Raw genomic sequence first — 21,410 nt, 5'->3', positions numbered from 1 at the left:
TCACTCATTCATGTATTATCTAGGGTTGCTCTTGAGCTGTGCTGGCAGAGTTAAGGAGTTACAACAGAAGCCTTTGGCCTACAGTATCTAAAATATATAGGTTCTAGACATTTACAGAAAATATTTGCTGAGCCTTAGTTTATAGCATCAGTGTACTGACAAGTAGCTGTTTAGATCATTCCACACTCCACTGCTAGCCAAAACACTGACATTTTGAACCTCCCCAGAGGTGCATCGGAAACCATATCTGCCGATGTGCGTCCAGAGCAACCCTTTTGTCACTAGCTGGAGTCAGCTTGAAAGCACTTCACAACAACCATTCTGAGAACAAAATACAGACATTGTTTATCTGAAAAAGCTTTACAAAATAATGGTATGCTTTTATATGCTCTGTCCCCTTGAAAATAATCAGAGGATCTTCTCTCCTTTTCTTCATGCATTCTTTGTTGGTGTTTTGTTTTTGTTTTTTTCAAACAAGGTATATTGTTTTGAGTAAATACATGCCACAGAGTTTATTGCATGATTTGCAACTCTCACTGCAAAGAAATGAGAGAAAGTATCGATCAATATAGTCTAGCATTATCTCGAAACACATTTCAGTTTTCGTCTAGCTATCCACAAATTGACAAGAGCATTTTATGTGCAAAAATAAACTGCTGTGATTTTTCTAATTCACTTCTCATCTAGTTTATATCAGATGCAGTGTTTTCTTTTTTGTGAGCAGATCAAAAGCTCAGTAGTAAAAGGAAGAAAAATAGAACAAATCTGTGACGTAGATGATTTGTAAACCATATCCTCTTTCTTCAGTGTTTGCTGCTACAGTATATTGGTGTTTGCGCAATATGGATAGTTTATGCATTTGAAATAGTTTCCTTGATATTCTTCCAAATGTGGAAGAGAGCAGTCTTATGTGTTTTGGAATTGTTTATTATTAACATACAAACAAATGCCAATTCTTTCTCTCTAACTTGTATTAGTCAGTGTGGTTTAACAAGGTTAAACACGTGATTAAACAAGGTTTTTTTCTTGGATTTTTCTGATGTGCTAATGTGGCCACTCTGTCCCTAAGGGCCACTTGTGACTCACTTTCAAGCCATTGGGAACAGTCTAAATGAAAGCATGTCTCAAATCTGTTCTTTCACATGGAGTTTGAGCCATATGTCTCTTGGGGTCCTTTTCTCATATCCTGTCATGCACTTTTTGTTCAGAAATAAAAGACAAAAATCTATTGATTCACTTAAAGTATGTATAATTCATAAAAGAAAACCTCTAGGATGTGTAATATCACATCTTTATAACAATATGCATTTGAAAAATCAAACCTCCTGCCACTGTGTCAGTCCCAACTCGTAGTGACCCTCTATCTGATTTCTGAAGCTGTACAGTTTTACAAGAGACTTCTCACCTTTCTCCTACAGAACAGCTGCTGGGTTCAAAGTACTGACCTCCGACCTTGCAGTGCACCACGTACCTCGCTACAACAGGCTCTAGAAATTAGGGAATGCCATAAACTGAGCACCTGTGTGGAACCTGGTTGTGTGGTAAGGCCTTTGTATGTATGTGTCAAAGTCCCTGGATGGTGTAGTTGCTTTGTTAGTGTTATCTGCCCTTGACTGGGCTCCAGCTCATAGCACTTTTATGTTTAACCGAGTGATGTGTTATGCAGGGCTGCCCAATCCTCACCGCTATTGGTATGTTTGGACCCATTGTTGTGGCTATTGTGTCAGCCCATTTCAGGAAGGGTTCCCCTTGTTTTCAGTTCTCTTGTTTCATTATATTCAGGTGAGTCAATTATGCACCACTGCAGATGGGTTCACCTCTGCCTTGCATGCAGTGAACAATCTTTATAGGATTACTTCTCTTTTGCTCTAATCATCCCTACCTGAAGTGAGTCACTGTACCTTGAGAAGCTTCTAGGTCTCTTTACAACTATTACTTTGATGCTTTTCATGAATAGAAAATCACATAGAGGAAATTTTTAAAATAGACGTTTGCATCTGCTCAGTCAAAAAAACCAAAATGAAAGCCCTGTGGTAGCTTTAAAAGTCTGTTCTTTGTGTAAACCTGGGGGATAATTGTGCTTTCTGTTTGTCAATTGTACACCCTGTTACTTGATGTTTTGAGCTCTTGGCTTATCTCTGGCATGTAGGGATGTGTGTATCTCTGACAGATTCATGTCTGGAGCAAGTCCATTAGGTCCTTTGAGAAACATAACCCAAGGTAAGGTCTGAGTGGTCACTTTTTTCCCCATCCTAAGATGGGCAGCAATTTTTAATTTCAAATTATCTTCATAATTGTATTGAGCATTAGCACTGGATGGACTCAGGTTGGTTGTGCTGGGTCTGAGAATCTGCCTTAGATGGAAAGAAAACTTAAGATTCTTCACTTATCCAAAGCCTGGATCATTATATAAAAAACAGCTTGATGCAGAAATGGAGAATAACCACATCAGATTATAAAATGGAGGATGATTGCATCACTGCTCAAGTACCAAATGAAATCATAATTATTGCCAGATTGTTGTTGTTGTTGTTGTGTACCATCAAGTCAGAATCAACCCATAGCTGATCATCTGGCAGGTTTTCAGAGGCAGTTTATCACACAGAAGATTTCTCATACTTCTCCTGTGGAACAGCTGGTGGAATCAAACTGCCTGCCTTCAGGATTGCAGTGCAGCTTCTTGCCACCAGGCCACCAGAGCAGATTACCTTATTATATAACTGCCAAATTATGTCATTACGTAACTACCAAACCAATGAGAATCATGGCCTTGCCAAAGTAACCTACAGCCCAATTTAATACAGGCAGTATTACCCTCACTCCATTCATTACTTCCAGGAGATATCATGGTTAATGTACAAAATAGATGAATAGTCTGTTTTTTTTTCTAGTAGTGTCATAAATTAAAAATATCAGATAACAGGATAGTTGGCAAGTGAAGAAAAGATGTAAATTAAATAAAAGGTTCTGCTGAGGCCTGTACATTCAAGTAAAAGGGAAGGGGATCTCAGAATTTGCCAAGATGAGCAGTCCAATAAGATGCCCAGTCTGTGGACAACTGGTCCTGTGCTCAGTGCTCTTCATTGCTGTCCCAATCTCAAGAGAGCTTCTGTGCAATGATCAGCCCCAGTGAGGAGCATTCTAAGACAGCCATTGTCCCCTTGGAAGACACATAACATCAGCCACTTCGCTTCATTTTTGAGCCTTTCATCTTCACTTCTGTTTCTTTTTGGTCTTTCCTCTTTGCTAAACAACCATTTCTTTCTTGCTCTTCTGCAAATTTTTTTTAAATTCTCTTTTTTGTCCCAGGAAAACAATCAAATGGAGAAAATGTGAAAAGCCCATGCCGATCCTCAGTTTTGGTGACCAGTGTTTGAAGCGGGTGATGCTCAGTGGCAACAGATTGATTTCTGAGGGTGGAATCTCACACTACGAGTGCTGCAGGCAGCAGATCCATTTTAGCGTAGGGAAGCTTCTCGACTCGTCTCAAATCACTCCACCAGAGAGAAATATATTGTACTCCTGGGGTGCTCATGGGTGAACCCAGCAAGGACATGATCAGAATGTAATGTTTTTGTGACACAATGCCTGTTACAGGCCAGCAGATAAACAAGCTTTAGGTCATCAGGAAGATTTATTCCTTGTTGTTAAATGGAAATGAACAAATAAGATATTAATACAAATCACAAATATATAGTAAAGGTTGTTTTGTTGATGATGTTAATTGCCCTCTAGTTGACTGTGACTCACAGGGACCCAGTGAATAGCAGATCTGAAGCCTTTTCTATCCTGCACCATCTTCAGGATCAATTGTTACAGTCACTGGGTCCATCTTGTTGCTGACAACATGCTCAAAGCCTGTGAGATGAAGTTTCACCATCCTTGCCTCTAAGGAGTACCTTGGTTGCACTTCTGTCAAGATGCACTTGTTTGTTTTGGCAGTGCAGGCGATAGTCAGTACTTCTCTCCAACTCCACAATTCAAAGGCATTGGTTCTTCTTCTGTCATGCTTGTTCATCGTCCAGCTTTCACACATATGTGAAGCAATCGAAAATTCCATGACTTGGGTCAGGCCCACTTTGGTCTTGCAACTTACATTACTGCTCTTTAGCACCTTGGAGAGGTTCTTGAGAGCAGATTTTCTCAGTGCATCATGTCTTTTTTCCCCCACTGTTTTAATGCTGCCTGGCTTTGTTTATTATATTTTTCTCAAGGGAGAAAGCAAGGGAAATATATTTCATTACTACCAATTTCCTGAGCTTCACAAACCTCAGTATGTCTCCTGGTTTAGCCCCAGCTACTTCTGGGCCCTTGGGGGCAAATCTCCAAACACTTCAGAGACTTTCTTCATCTGCAAGATGGTGGCATGGATTGGACACTTTACCGAGACTCTCTGAGTTATAACTTCTCTGCTGCTTCCATGACTCACATTGGTTATCCCTCATTTCAAGTCTACATGTCTGCTAGCTGTCAGGGATACTTGTCTTCACCCAGACAGACACACAGATGCTTGATAGATTCATGGATCTGCTTAGGTTTGTTGTGGCCAATACTGTTCATGGATTTTCTGTGTAATTTGTCTGGTCTCCTGACTGAAGTCCTGGGAGGCCATGCCTGGGCTGAGACTGCACAAGGGCTGTGTGTTGGAGGCTGGAATTGAGCTCTAGAAATACTTCAAGGCTCTTTGTTGAACACAATGGACAGTGGGTTCCAGAGTATTGGCTGGCCACTGGGATGTTCTCGTGGTCAAGTGTGATGGACTACTTGATATGGCCCCACGAGGAACATATGGGAAGGGACATGATAGAGGAAGGGATTGAAAGGAAGAAGTCACTAATTGGGCCCCGAGGGTAGCCCCTCTTACGTGGAGGTCACTTTTCTCTAGCTGCAGGAGAAGTTGCCCCTGGCAGCCTCAACCCATCTGGACAGTAAGGCTGACGAGGCACAGCTGTGCACTAGTGCATGACCAGATGGAAGACCAAATGGGACGTTACTACACAACCCAGTGCTCAGCCCTCTGAAATTAATTGAAACCTGTGTGCTGGGCACTCCCAGGCAGTGTTGGATGAACAGTTTGATGTGTGGCATTGCCCAATGGAGAGCCTCACATTGTCCAGGCACAATTGCTAGGTCAGTCCGTCTCTCGGACTGTGTGTTCCTGAAAGTAACAACAAAGTTTGGGGCTCCTCAGTGAATTATAAAGGAGGTGTGTTCAAGGCAACCGGGTTGAGGGGTTCCATTCTTCCCTGTAAATAATGAGTGTTTTGCTGGAGTTCTGATGGGAGGGGCATCGGCTGATGGGATAAGCAATATCATGTCTTTTGACTTCTTGGCTGCTGTTCCCATGAGTGTTGATTGTGGAACCAATGAAATGAAATCACTGATAGTTTCAATTATTTTTCCATCTATCATGATTTGACCTATTGGTCCAGTGATGAGGATTTTGTTTATGATGTTGTGATGTAACCTATCTTGAAGGCTGTATAGTCTTTGATCCTCTGCAGTAAGTGCTCCAAGCATCTTCACTTTCAGCAAGCAAAGTTGTGTCATTTGCATAGCACAGGTTGTTGATGAGTCTTACTCCATCCTGATGCCATACTCTTCTTCATATAGTCCAGATTTTTTAATGATTTGTTCAGAGTACAGGTTGAATGGGAATGGAGAAAGGATACAACCTTTCCTGATTTTAAACCACGTGCATTGTTCTCTTATTCTGACCAGACTACTGCTTGTAGGTCTCACATGAGCGAAGTTAAGTGTTCTGGGTTTCTCATTCTTCTCAAAGTTTTCCATGATTTATTATGATCCACGCAGTCAAATGCCATTGCATAAGCAAGTAAACATCTTTCTGATATTTTCTACTTTCAGCCAAGATCCATCTGTCATGAGTAATAATAAAACTCTTCTGAATCCAGCTGGAGTTTAAGTCAGTTTCTATCATTGTACTGTTTCAACTATTTTTTAACAATCTTCAAACAAGATTTTACCTTTTTTTTATTTTCATGAAATTTTACAGAGGCTTTGGATTTCCATTCATTCATTATTACACACTTTCCTCCCTGCCCACCCTTACCCCCCAGATCACTTTTCTCTTTGAAAAGTAAAAAATTACTTCATTGCTATACAATCCCCTCCCCCACCCCAGTCCACTCCACTATGCAGCTTTCATTCTGGATAACAAGATTTTACTTACATGTGATATTAAAGATGTTATTTGATAATTTCCACATTCTGTTGCATCACCTTTGGAATAGTAGCAAATATCAATCTCTTCCAGTCATTTGGCCAAGTTGTTGTCTCCTAAAGCTCTTGATGTAGGTTTGTGAGCACATCTAAGACTCTATCTATTTATTGAAATATGTCAATTGGTACTCTGTCAATTCCTGGGACTTTATTTTTTTGCCAGTGCCTTTAGTAAAGCTCTCATGTCTTCTTTTATTACCATAGGAAACAAAAATTTGTCTTGTAATAGAATGCAAAAATTCAAAACCAAAAATAAGGACTGGGAGTTAGAAAATAATACCTTGATGACAGAAATTAAGCTGGAAATTAAATCATAGAATTTGGTACAATGATTTATTCATTACATTCCAAATACTATTTTTTTTTTTTTACTTGTTGTGTCCCGTCAAATCAAAATCACATCCGACTGGCACAAGAGGAGATTGCCCCTCCTTCTCCAGTGAAGCATCTGGTGGATTTGAACCACGTGCCTTTGGGATTGCAGCACAACTTCTTGCCAGTAGGCCACTAGAGCTCCCTTACATTACAAATACTTAAAAATAAACATTAACAGTGATTATACACATGAGTGTCACCTTATGGACTATATAGGAATCATATTGACTACATCTGTGAAAATAGTTGGAAAAGATAAATATCAGCCATCAAAACAATGCCAAGGGCTGACTTTGGAATAGACCATCAGACTCCTCATGTGCAAGTTCAAGTTGGAGATGAAGAAAATGAAAACTGGTACAGGAGTACCAAAACACAATCTTGAGTCTATTCCAACTGAATTGAAAAACTGTCTCAGGAATAGATTTGACACATTGAACACTAATGACTGAAGACCAGAGAATTTGTGCAGTGACATCAAGGATATCATCCGTGAAGAGGCCATTTAAAGAACAGGAAAGAAAGAAAAGACCAAGCTGGATATCAGAAGAGATTGAAACTTGAACTAGAAAGAATGTAGAGAGGCTAAAACAAAGGGGAGGAGATGCTGAAATAAGAGAGATGAACAGAAGATTTCAAAGGGCAATTCAAAAAGAAAAAGCAAAGTATTATAACAGAATGTCTAAAGAGGTGGTTAGAAAACCGAAAGGGAAGAACACATTTGACATTCCGCAAACTAAAAGAATTAAAGAACAAATTCAAACTTCAAGTTTCACTACTGAATGATTCCATTGGCAAACTCTTAAATGATGCAGGAAGCATTCAAAGAAGATGGGAAGAACACAGAGTCATTGCACACAAGGAATTGATTGACATTGATCACACTTGTGTCGTACTACAACTGTGATCCTGTTGGATTTTCAACACTTATTTTCTCAAAAGTAGATCAAGTCTTTCTTCTGAGCAACTGCTAAGTAAACTTGAATGCCCAACCTTTCTGTTATCAGCTGAGTAAATTAACAGTTTGCACCACCCACTCATTGAAAAAAACCATAGTCAGAGACTATAGCCCATAATCAACTCATCATAACCCGACAAGGTGCTACCCAAGGAACTTGATCGTCATTGGCTCAAAACACCTTGGAAGAAAGGCCTGGTCATTTCTTCCTGAAAAATTAACCCTTGAAAACCCTGGAACATAGTTCTACTCTGAGACATGTGGGATCACCATGACCCGGAATTGGTTCAGCAATCTGACCAAGAACAATTAAAACCAGACCTGAGGGCCGCAGATTAAAATCACCCACTTTTGGCTTGGTAGCATAACTTTCTATCCACTAGGCCAACAGAGTTCTCTCTATGACTCACAGCAATTCTATGAACAGATCTAACCCTTGTCCTATCATACACCATTGCCACAATCTGAGACACACTTGAACCCATTGTTACAGTCACTGTATCAATCCATCGTGTTGAGAACCTTCTTTTCTTCTCTGACCTTCCACTTCTCTCAGCATGATGCCATTTCCCAAGGACTGGAACCATCGGTCAAGGAAAGATTGAAACTGTCAACAACTTCATCTTACATGGATCCACAGTTAACACCCTTAGATCCAGCAGTCAGAAAATAAGGAAGTGCATTGCACGGGGAAAGTCTACAGTTAGGAACCTCTCCAAATTATTAAGGAGGAATGATGTCAGTTTGAGGACTAAGGTGGGACTGATTCAGGCCATGGTCTTTCCAGTCACTTGCTGTGCATCTGAGAGCTGGACATTAAATAGAAATGACAGAAGAAGAATTGATGCCTTTGAGCTGTGGTGTTGGAGAAGAGTACTGAACATCCCATGGACGGCCAAGAGGACAAACAAATATGTCTTGGACAGGGTGCAGCCGGAGGCAAGAAGGGTGAGGTTTCACTTCTCTTACTTTGGGCATATTGCTAGGAGAGGCTATTCCTTGGAGAGGACATGATGTTGAGGAGGGTGGAGGTCGGTGAAAGAGAGGAAGACCCTCAACCAGGTGCATTGATATAGTGACTGTCACAGCGGGTTCTGGTGTGTCAGGAAGTGTGAGGATGGCACAGGATAGGACAGGGTTCAGATCTGTTGTTCATAAGGTCTCTATGAGTTATACTCAACTTGATGGCATCTGACAAAAACATAAGCTATAAAAGTAATTTCTGGAACTAAAATAGACAGAGTTATGGAAGTATCTTTGAGTGTCCACAAACTTTTTCCTTTACACGGCCATCAAGAGATCGTGATATCCTAAGCCGTTTGTGTTCCTAAATCAATAGCTAAATAATGACAGTGTGATAACAGAAATAGATCATGATGATGAATACTCGGTCTCTACAGATCAGCTGTGCTGTCTTTGTGCATGTAAAGGAAAATGAATTTATTTCAATAAATAAAAGACTGCTTTGATTAATGCAGTTGAGAAGGAGGTTGTGTGCATTGAGATTTTTTTTTAAGGAGCCATCATATTAAACAGTGTTCAATAGAAGGGAAAAAGAGGAAAGAGCACACTCAGTTTTTCTTATCACTTCTGTGTATGGTGTCTATCAGAGCCAAGAGACAAAGCATTTTCTGATCCAAGGAGACAAAAATACCAACTTGTAAGTGTAGTTCCAAGGAACCCTAGTGGTATAGTTTGTTATGTGTTAAGGTGATAACGGAAAGGTTGACAGTGTAATCTACCAGCAGCTTCATGGGATAGTGATGTTCTATCCTTCTGTAAAGACTTATGACCATTGAAAGCCAGTAGAGGGTCGCCATGAGTTAGGATCTGCTTGAAAGCAGTTGGTGGGTAGAGAAATGTAGAAACAGAATAATAGGGTGATGTTGAGAACAGCCATTGAGTTGAACTAAAAGTATTTATAAAAATATTAATTTTAAATTACTTCGCTAGTGCAGTTAAGTTGTTCTCCTTCCAGCCTCCCACTCCATTACAAAGAGAGGTGCTTTCTTGAATATAATTTATGTTTTCCAACTTGTTATAGGCTCTATTACAGCACTCATTTTTTAAAAAAGGATCTTATAGAAATACTTGTTTGAGTATTTTACTCTTGACATACCCTTACTCACTACCATTGAGTCGACTCCGACTCTCGGACAAAGCAGAGCTGCCCAAGGTTCCCAAGACTGCAGTCTTTATGGATGCAGACTCCCACACCTTTCTCCTGTGGAGCTGCTGGTGGGTTCAAACCACCAACCTAATAGTCAGATGCCTTAACTACTGCATCACCAGGGCTGGGCACCTATAATTACTCATTTTTGAAAGTTTGGTGGGGTTTCTTGTACTAGTGGTGAACAAGGACTACTAACTTCAGCCTTCAAGAACACCCACCAAAGACTGCTGTGGAGGCCATTGGGAAGGTTGGAAGGGAGGAGGTGAGCCCAATAAGAAATCCCCACAGCACCCTGGGGCAACTGACAGATGGTGAGCACAGATTGATGCCCCTTCTCTTGGGGTCAGGGATGGGCAGTTGCTTTACTGATCTAAGACCAGAGTTGTGAAAGGGACCTTGGCAAGATTATTGTTAGTTGCCATTGAGTCAACTGCAACTCGTAGTTCCATTGTGGACAACAGAGTGAGACGTTCCCCTGTCCTGTGCCGCCTTCATAGTAGTTGGTAGATGTGCCCAGGTCCACTGCTGTGGTCGTGCCCATCCGTCTCATGGAGGGTGTTCCTCACCTTCGCTAGCCCTCTTTTTTGGCAAGCATGGTCAAATGCTGGGCCCTCCTGATACCCATCCAAAGTTACTCAACACATTGCCCTCCAGTTAGAAGCAACTCATAGCTGACCCTTCAGTGTGTTTGCAGAGGGTGGAAAGTGCACAGGAGGAGATTGCTCGTATTTCTCCTGAAGAGCAGCTGGTGGAGTCAAATCACCTGATTAGGGTTTGGCAGCATACCCCTTTACCCACTAGTCTACCAGAGCTCCCTTGTCCAAGGTAAGGAAGTAAAAATACTGAATAGTACTCTATTTGGTCCATAGAATTTTCAATATCTAATAAGGAACTCCAATGACGTAGTGTGTCGCATGTCGGGCTACTAACAGAAAGATCTGCAGTTCTAATCTACTGAGTGCTTCAAGGGAAGAAGATGGATAGTCTGCTCCCATAAAGGTTTAGCACTTTGAAAACCTGATAGATGGTCGTTGTGAGTTGGAATTGACTAGACGTTAATGGAAATATTCAGGTGTAGATCACCAGGCATTTCTTCCTACTCCGTCTTAGTCTGGAAGCACTACTGAAATCTGAACACCATGGGTAACTGCTGGTATTTGGAATACCGGTGACATAGTTTTCAAAATCATAGCAATGCACAAATCCAAATGTAGGACAGATTGACAGGCGAGTAGTAGAGGGAGAAAATAGGGGAAACATGAATTAATTACATTTGCAGGGTTGTTGCCTGTCCCATTTGCTACAAGGATTCTGTCGTAAGAGACTGATACTAAGAGGAGGGGGCAACTCGTAGTAACCCTGACTGGGTAAGAGAGTTGATGAAAGAGATGTGTTGGACATCCTCTCCTCTCCTCACACCCCTCCCAAGCACCCAGCACTGAGGGACCACATCAGGGGACCACACAGAGACAAGAGAACTGAGGAACCGTGGCTGCAGGTTATTTGACACCGTTGAGGGGAAGCAGATGGTCCAAAGAACTTCAGTGTTGCTCGATCTTCCAGCCAGAAGACTTAGCCTCTCACTAGCACTCAGAACAGCTGGTACCTCTAGCGCAGGGTTTCACAGTAACATCTGAAGCAAGGTTTTCCTGTGCACTGTAGGGTATAGAGCAGTAGCATCCTCCCCATGTCTCCTGACATAGCCAGTGTTTCTTCCAAGTCAGAACCCTGCCCAGATAACTTGTATGCACTGATCAACACAGAGAAATCAACAAAATTCTAGAAGAGAAATGCAAAACCATAAATCTCCTGGAGCAGAAGCACGGAAATATACAATCAAGAACACCAACAATGTAAATGTACCCTTTGAGATAATGCAAGAGGGTGCTAATACAAAGCAAAGAGAAGAAGCCAGACAAATAAACCAAGTGAGAATATGTGTTGTTAAATGCCTTCAGTTGAATACAACTCATAGCGACCCTATGAACAGCAGATTGAACCCTTTCCTATCATGTGCCATCCACATAATTTCTGACACACTTGAGCCCATTGCTGTTCTGTGACAATTCACCTCATTGAGTGTCTTCCTCTCTTTCACTGACCCTCCACTTTTCCAAGCATGATGTAGCTTTCTAAGGAATAGCCTCTCCTAACATGTCCAACGTGTGTAAGGTAAAGTTTAGTCATCCTTGCCTTCAAGGGGCATTCTAGCTACACTTCCTCCAAAACATTTCTGTTTGGACTGGAAACCCTAAGTCTCTGTAGACTTTCGTTTAAAGTAATTTAAAATATGTAAAAAATGAAACAAAATAAAACAAAAAAAGATGTATCTGTTTGTTCTTTTGACAATGCATGAAATATCCAGTACTTTTCTCCAGCACCACAGCTCAAAAGCATCAATTAATTCTTCTTCTGTCACCCTTATCCATTGTCTGGTTTTCAGCTGCATAGCAAGTCATTGAAAAGAGCATGGCCTGAATCAAACACACATTAGTCTTCAAACTGACACCATTGCTCCTCAGTAATTTAGAGAGGTCCCTGACAGCCAAATTTCCCAATGCAAAAGGTCTACTTCTCTCCTGACTGCTTGTATCAAAGGTGTTGGTTGTGGATCCAAAGAAGATGAAAGAGTTCACCACTTTGTTCTTTTCTGCATCTATCATGATGTTGCTTATCAGTCCAGTGGCAAGGATTTTTGTCGTCTTCATGTTGAGATGAGATCTATATTGAAGGCTGTGGCCTTTGAACTTCTGCAGCAAGCGTCTCAAGTTCTCTTCACTTTGCGCAAGTAAGGTTATGTCATCTGCATAACACAGGTTGTTGATGAATCTCCCTCTGATCCTGATGCCACATTCTTCATAGTGTCCAGCTTCTCAAATGATTTGCTCAGTATACACATTGAATAAATATGGAGAAAGGGTACGATCCGGATGCATATCTTTCCTGACTTTAAACCTTGCAGTGGAAATATTTTGCTGTAGAAAATACAACGGTTAGTAGCACAGGTGTTAGACTGAATAACAGAATGAACACAACTGAAGCACAAATAGATGAGCCACACGATAAATATTGTCGTGGTGATCATTGGCTGCTGACAGTTTAGCTCTCAACTCATGATGACCTTGTGTATGACTTCCTGGTCCTGTATCACCCCATAATCTGTTGCAGATTGGACTGTTGTGATACATAGAGTTTTTATGGGTTAATTTGTGAAAGGAGATCACTGAATCTTTCCTCCTAGTCCATCTTAGTCTGGAGGCATCCTGGCAACCTTCACAGAAGGTGGTGCTTGTGCGTAAGATATACTGGCCGGAATTTGAACCCTTGTCTCCAATAGGAGATCACGATATACCTCTGAACTACCAGTGCCTCATCATAAAATATTAGGAAAATCTAGTAAGAAAATATTATAACAGAAATGCCTTGAACATGGAGACTAGAAATATAACTAGTAACAACTAGGGAACACCCAGAAAGTGTAAGGAAAATGGCATTTTTAAAAAACCCAACAAACCACATTGATGAAAACTCTTCATTATTTAAAAAAGTAAATAAGGAGCAAAAAGATGAAAGATCTTAGAGTGAAAGGGTTCCGAGAACTCCTAGCATGATAAAGGAGGGAAATCCCAGACCTAAGTATGTTCTTGTTAGATGCCGTCAGGTTGACTTCCACTCGTAGTGACTCTATGTACTTGAGACCAAAACACAGTGACCCTGCACCATACTCACAGTCCCTGTGTGCTAGAGCCCATTGCTCAGCCGCTGTGTGGGTCCATCTCGTCAGGAACCATCGTCTTTTCCCATGACCTTCTGCGAGCCCATGGTTTAGCCACTGTGCCAGTCCATCTTGTCAGGAGTCGTCTACTTTCCCATGACCCTCTGCTTTATTAAGAATGATGTCTTCTCCAGAGACTGGTTCTTCTTGATAACAGGCACAAAGTATGCAACCAGGCCTCACCTCCTCACTTCTAAGAAGCATTCTGATTGCACGTCCTTCAAGAGAGAATTACTTGTTCTTTCGACAGTCCATAACATCTATATGAATTGAACATACACCTAGGTATATCACAGTGAACATAAAAAAAAACCATATAAGGACGATTCCAAAAACTCCAGAGAGAGCAGCAGACCTCCAAAGAATGGGAATCCAGCTAATGCTATAATTCCCAGCACCAACTAAAAAAGAGTAATATCTTTAAGTTACTTTGAACTGAAAAACTCTATATCCAGCCAGATTGTCACTTAAATATGAGAGTGTGATAAAAATATTTTCAGGCATGCAAGGTTTCAGAAAACTTTGCCAGACAGAAATCCATTTTGAAAACAATCTGTGAAGAAGAGCTCAGCTCCAGCAGAAGACTGTGACGAAGATAGAAGCAACATGGAAATGTGTGCTGGGAACGTCATTGTTGTTGTTTTCTAATAGTGCCATGATACGAAAGGGGAAAAAGCAAAGTAGGACCTACCAACCCAGAACAGAAACTCTAGACAGTATCCCCCCAGAGACAGTAGAGTGAGGAGACTAAAAGGATGTAATACCTCTGTCTCGCCAAAGAAAGGATCTAGCTGTTCATTCAAGGACTCCATAGTGAATATATATCTCAATAAAAGGTGACTAAGGAAAAAATTAGAATGTGTTACTTAAGTGAGCAGGGGGAGGAGAAAAACTTGATTCAACTAAATGTGGAAAAGACAATGAAAGCAAAGATAAAGTGTATAATATATTTGAGAATCTGAAATAAGATGGTAGAAATAAGTCAACATAAAGTAAATAGTCCCACTCACCATTGAAAAGATAGTGGCATAGGAACTAAATTGAAAAATACGATTCAAGACTTTATCATCTATAGAAGGCTATAGAGTCCCTTCCAACTCATAGCAATGCCATCCCACTGCCATCTGGTTGATTCTGACACATAGGCACATCCATCAGAATGCCTCGGTTGTCATTCTTTTTAAAGGAGACTGCCATTTTTCTCACTCGGAGCAGCTGGTAGATTCAGATTGCTGATCTTTTGATTGTTGTTGTTGTTAAGTGCCATCATGTTGCCCGTGACTCATAGACACACCATGTACAACAACCCTGAACCCTGCCCTGTCCTGAGCCAGTCTCGTTGACTCAGACACCCCTAATCCCATCACCTCAGTTATCATGTCTATCTGTTTCTTCCTCTCCTGTGCTGTCCTTCCACCCTTCCAAATATGATGACCTTATGCTCCAAGGACAGGTCCCTCCTGGCCACAGGCCTAAAGTATATGAAACAAAGCTTCAAAATCCTTGCCTCGAATGAATGGAAATCCAAAATCTCTGTAAATGCTCATTAAAATTATTTTTTAAAAAATCCTTGCCTCCAAGGAGAAACTTAGTTTCACCCTATCCAAGACGGACCTATATGTTCTTTTGTGGTCCATGGTTCAGTACTCTTCTCCAGCACAACTCAAAGGCATTAATTCTTCTTCTTTCATCCATAGCCATTGTCCAGCTCTTTGCTGCATAGCAAGTAATTATGAAGACTGTGACCTGGATAAGGCACACCTTAGTCTTTAGACTGACATCATTGCTCATCAGCACTCTGGTGAGGTCCCTGACAGCAGACTTACCCAATACAATTTGTCCTTTGATTCTTTGACTGCTGGTGCCAAGAGTGTTGATTGTGGATCCAAGCAAGCTGAAATTGTTAACAACCTCAATCTCTCCTCCGTTCATTATTGTGCTGCCAGTTGGCCCAGTAGTGAGAATCTTTGTCTTAATGTTGAGCTTCAATCCTTGTTGAAGACTACAGTCCTTGACCTTCTATAGCAGGTGCTTCAGGTCTTTCTCAAGCAAAGTTGTTTCATCTGCATAGTCCAAATTGTTGGTGAGTCTACCTACAGTCCTGATGCTGCATTCCTCCTCATAAAGTCCAGCCTTTCGAATAATCTGTTCCACATAAAGATTCAAAAGGTATGCAGGTAGGATACATCCCTGACACATTCCTTCCTGATTTTGAACCATGTAGAACAGTGCTCTGTTCTGACAACTGCCTCCAAGTCCAAAGAGAGGTTTCTCAGAAGCACAATCAAGTGTCCTGGCATTCTCATTCTCCTGAAGGTTAGCCACAATTTGTTGTTACCACACAGTCAAATGCCTTTGCATAGTCAAGACAGCATGGATAGACATTCCTCTGGCACTCTTTGATTAAGATCTCTATATTACATACTAGGGTGTTCCAGTTGCCTATTGGTAAGGAGTTGTACTACCAACCCGAAGGCATGTGGTTCGAATCCACCAGCTGCTCCACTGGAGAAAGATAGGCAGTCTACTCCTGTGCACTTATACTGCCTCTGGACACCCGCTGGCTATACAGAACAACAGCGCATTACGCACTTCTGCACCAGGACCTGATGAGATCGCTCCCCAGGCTTTGTAAGCTGCACTTTTTAAGGAAGCAGATCGCCGGGCCCTTCTTTCTGGAAGCTGCTAAGTGGGCTCAGATCACCAACATTTTCATTCTCCTCAACAATGAGACAAAGGAGCACAAATAGGGAGTGAGAGCTTGCCATGAGGAGGTCACTGAGGAACACTGGGCCAACAGGAGCTGAAAGAGACAGAGACGTTCCCCAGCGCCCATAGAGATGTCCTTCACCTAAGAGCCAGTGCCGGAGTTCAGCTTCCAGCGCCCTGAATGATGAAGGGAGGAGGGGAAGTCTGTTCCCTTTAAAGTTACCCACTTGTGGTATTTTTTTGACAGTGTCATTAGGAAGCTAAGACAGGTATAAACACATGAATGTGTTTGTTTCTACCTAACAGTCACACTGTAAGAGAGGGGCTTGCTGCAGGGACATTTTGATAATATACCATAATCCGTGGGTCCCAAAAGGAGAGAACACAAAAAGGAAATTATCTCAGTTTCACAATGGTGAGTTCAGTTAAAAATTGTGTGACAGCAAAAATTGGATTCAGGCTACACAGAATGAACATCACCCAGGATCTGTTTTGATAAAGCTAGAAGGCTCTGCCAAATGACATTGGGCCGTCTGTCCAGGGGAGACTGCCCGGAGACAGGTCGAGAGATTCGTGCATGCAGAGAGGGATGGCTGCTGAGGTTGCAATTCCAGAAGAGTGGAGAGGCTGCCAACCTGATTCCTTTTCCCTCCCGTCCTCTCCTGGGCAGCCAGGGTGACCTGCAGAAATCCCTGGGCTGGCAGACAATTCTGCTTGTTCACCTGGAGAATGCTACCTTTCTTGGAGCAGGAGTTTACTCTTTGAGCAGTTGGCGCCACTCTGGGACCACATCCCTTCCTGGCTGGGCTCAGACAGCAGCTGGCTGAAACCGACAAGGACGGAAACTCAGAACTGGGCAGAGAAACAGCACCATCCTCTCTGCTTGAGCAGGAAGGCGGTGGAGAGATTCCAAGAGGCCACACTGAGAGACTGCAGGGCAGGTCTGGCCCCAGTCCAGCCTCTCTGCCTTCCCAGAACCCTTCACAAGCCCAAGGAGAAGGCTGTGTATTAATAACACAAGGCCTCGCCGAGTCCGAAGGTCAGCCTCATATTTTTCAAGGACCAGTAATTATAGGATCAAGTGCATGAAAATCAAACTTGGACATGAAAATTGTTTCCCACTTACAAGTTGCACAGAGGTTCAACTCTGGTCATAGAAATTCAAATGCAGTGAGATGTAGGCATATTTTGGAGAGAAACATTGTGGACCTCTGCCAGAAGTATGCGACAGGGAGAGAAGGTGGTCCAGTTCTCCTGGGGTGAGCCCACCTCTCTGCATGGGACTGAAAGGAGTCAGAATTGTAAACAAAGCCCACACCTAGCCTTTCCTTTGCTGCCAGAAGCCGTCGTGGAACTGCCAGGGTCCTACTCAGGATGGCCTGGATTGTCCCTGTGCCCCGAGCTTCCAGTGTCCTACAAGGTCCTCTTGTAGAGACTTCTGAGCAGCCACAGAGCCACAGCTCAGGCGGCTTTGGTTCGATCGGACATGAACACTGGTATTATGAATACTATTTGACATAAGTTCATAGGGTCGCTTTGAGCCGTGCTTGACTTGAATACAATCATCAAAACAACATTTGACATAACTATGCTGCTGCTTCGGTGGTAAAATTCTAGCTTTCTATCTAGGAGATGACAGCAAGACTAGGCACAAATGTAGCGATGATTGTGAGGCTGGCACGGGGCCAGGCATTGCTTTGTGCTGTGCCACGCAGGATCCCTGTGAGGCAGAATTGACTTGACAGCACCTCATAATTAGCACAACTCAACTCCTTGTAGAGTCGGAACCAACTCCCAGCTGACTCTCCGTTGGGTTTCTAAGGCTGTAAATTGCCTAGGAAAAGATTGCTTAACTTTCTACTAGTGAGTCCTGAGGAAGGCGCAGCCTTTGCATTTTCCGTACAGTGCTCTAGAGACTAGGCCACAGCAATAGGAGATCTGGATTTGATCCCCAGCCAGTGCATGTGTGTGCAGCCATGTCTGGTTTGTCAGTGCACACTTGTGTGTTGTTTGGATGCTGACCATGTTTCACCAGATCTTCCAGATTAAGATCGATAGGAAGGCAGGCCTGGCAATCTAAAAAACAGCCAATGATGGATCACAGCAGCCTGACCCCATTGGGCATAGGGTCACCATGAGTTTGGGGCTGAGCCACCAACTGCTAACAGCAACAGCAGCAAGGAGACATTTGGAAACACAGACTCACCAATGGCTCTCTCCAGATTTAATAATACATCTGCTGGCACAAGTGTTGTAAGTGGCGTGAGTCTGCCCTGCAGTCGCTGTGTGCTCTTGGCATCTCCCACACAACACCAAGCTGCTCTGAGGCTCAGTGCCCTCGCCTCACACCAGGAGGGGCCACATTCACCACCCAGTGGTGGTGAGAGATTTCTGGGTGGGGATAGGAGTGTGCCGGAGTGGGAGCAGAAGCCACCCCGTTCAGGATATGAGCATTGAACAGTGCCTGAGCAGGCTGGGGTGTCACAAATGACAAGGGCAAGCACTCCACTGAACTAACTCCCCAAACAAATCCACCGCCCTCGTGTAGGTTCCAACTTGTAGTGACCTTCCTTAGGGATTTTGAGACTCTAATCTCTATGAGACGGAGCGGCCCATCTTTCTCCCTTGGAATGGTTGATGGATTCAAACTGCCCACCTTTTGTTTAGCAGTCTGACACTATGCCACCAGGGATCCTTCTAGAGAACTACAGGCAACAATGACACAGACTGAAAGATGGCTTTAACACAACCATCACCGTGGTACTGTCCACCTAGAGAAGGCCAATGAAAAAAATACTCCACCACTTAGCTATTGCTGGGGATTGATTGTGCACCCCCAAATATGTTATAAGGAGCCCTGGTGGCACAGTATGTAATATATCAGGCTGCAAACCGCAGGGTCGATGGTTTGGCTCCATGCTGCAGTCTGAGGAAGAATAAATGGACTGTCCCCTCCCTTAAAGATTTATCACCCAATGGAAGGTTCCAGTGGAAGGAAGAATCGACTCTGGTGGTGAGGTCTCCTTTTGAAAGTTTAGCCATTGAAAACCTAGTAGCTTTGACTTGGGTTTTGTCTTGGTGATGTTGGCTTGGTACTGTGTGGAGGATGAGGCGTTGTTATTTAAAAGTGCCTTAAAAAATAAAAACAAACTGCCTTAGGTAACCTGCCTGCACTCGTCCCCAACTAGGTACATGGACTAGACCAGTGATTTGAATCTAGAGTCAGGCTGTGGACGTAGACCCTTCATTTAGTTCCACTTGAGATGCTTGTAACGGGGCCTCTGCTCGGCCGCCTGGAGCCGAGAACAGAGAAGGGTAAACCCCAGAGAGTTCTTGACTGTGCGCTGAGTCAGTGAGATGGGCTCAGGACAGGGCAGGCTTCAGAGCTGTTGTACAGAGGGTCGCAGGTGACTCGACAGCACATAACAACAACTAGGGATGGTGAAGGACCCAGCAGACAGTGTTCTCGTGTGCTTGGGGCAGACTCTGTGGCAGCTAACACCACCACCACTATATACCCACTTACCTGAATGCCAGTGACTTCACGACTTCTCATTCTCTTTCTCATTGCCATTGAGTAGGAATTGACTCATAACTGACCCTCTTTTAGGTTTTCGAGGCTGTGACTCACACAAGTGGTGATTGTCCATCTTTCTCCCTTGGAGCCGTTGATGCATTTGAACCATCAGAGAGGAGAGAGGTATGGTCTTTGGGTTAGCAGCACAGCTCCCTGTGGGCTACACCACCAGAGCTCCTTTCTTCTCATCACACCAATTTTCCTTACATTACCAGCAACTGTGTTCTGGCCTGTCATCGTCCATTAGTGTCATGATTATTCTGTTACATTAATTATTCTGCTTTTACAAGTCACTTCTTATGTGCCAATATAATAATTTAGACTTCTATATTATATTTCCTCTATTTTAATAACATCTATTACTCTTCCCAATGATATTATTATTAATCTTTTCATTTTAATTGCAAATTTTTCTGGTCTAATTGTACACCATTATTTCTTATGTAGCTTTTATCTGCAATCAAATCTGTGTTTTTCACCTTCAATTTTTAATATAAATTTTTATTTTAAGAGAAGACATGTGAATGGTTTACTTATAGTGCTTTTAAAAACTTCCAAACCAACCCCTCACACTCATAGCCATAGAGCAGGAGGAGGTTGCCCATCTTTTTCCTTTGGAGTAGCTGGTAGATTTGAACTGCCTGCCTTTGGGTTGGCAGCACAGTTCCTTACCAACTATGCTGTCAAGGATCTCATCATTTTAATGCTTACATAATCACAATTTTTTATTCCTTTATTATCACCAAAAAAAGAGAAATAAATTACCCATATGGGGGAACTTTCTGAAATGAGACAAAACCTTAGACAGAAACCGCAAACTATAATTCTCATGACTGACCTTTGCAAACTAAATAAAACTCCTTAACCACAAAAAGTGTTCCCATCAGCCTATATCAGGGAGCTTTCCAAAAAATAAAAACAACTCTAGCAGACAAGGTCACATGTTTTCCAGGCTGTAAGGACTCTATTTTAAATTCATGGTGTGTCTTGGAATAAAGGTCATTAGCCTTGCATTCCACTGACTCGTGATGTGTATGATATTACTGACCCTTCATCTTTCTTTACTTGAATATAAGAATGAGGCTTTAGGATTTTTTTCTTGTTTGGATTGCAGTGTTTGACATCTTGTGAATGGCTTTAAAAATGAGATTCCATCCACATCAGTGCCACAGTGTACCCAGGGGACTGACTCGGACGGCGACATGGGGACCAGTGCTCCAGAGGGACGAATGTTGAGATCCAAGCATTATTTTCTTTGTGATTTTCACATTGAATAGCCTTACTGTTTCTTGTTGTCCTCTTTCATTCTTACTCTCCTCTGTATTGTAAATTTGTAACTATTAACAATACTTCTCCAATCATACTGATGTTTTGTTAACGATACTGAAGTTAATGAATTTTCCTTTCTCCCAGTTGTTTAGACAAAATCCATGGAGTCAATCTTGATTGACCTCATTGACATGGAAGCCATTTCAATGAAGTAAAGAGTTGAAGGACTCTCCACTCCACCCTTAGAGACCGCATTAAGTCAGGCAGAGGGAACAGTTGGCAGTCCATTCCTAAGGCCGGGACATGCAACACATGCTTGAGGAATGCAAGC

The sequence above is a fragment of the Elephantulus edwardii genome, unplaced genomic scaffold (genome assembly GCF_000299155.1).
Source record: "Elephantulus edwardii isolate Elephantulus edwardi_28Jun2011 unplaced genomic scaffold, EleEdw1.0 scaffold00115, whole genome shotgun sequence".
NCBI lineage: Eukaryota > Metazoa > Chordata > Mammalia > Macroscelidea > Macroscelididae > Elephantulus > Elephantulus edwardii.
Note: the sequence above shows the minus strand (reverse complement) of the source record.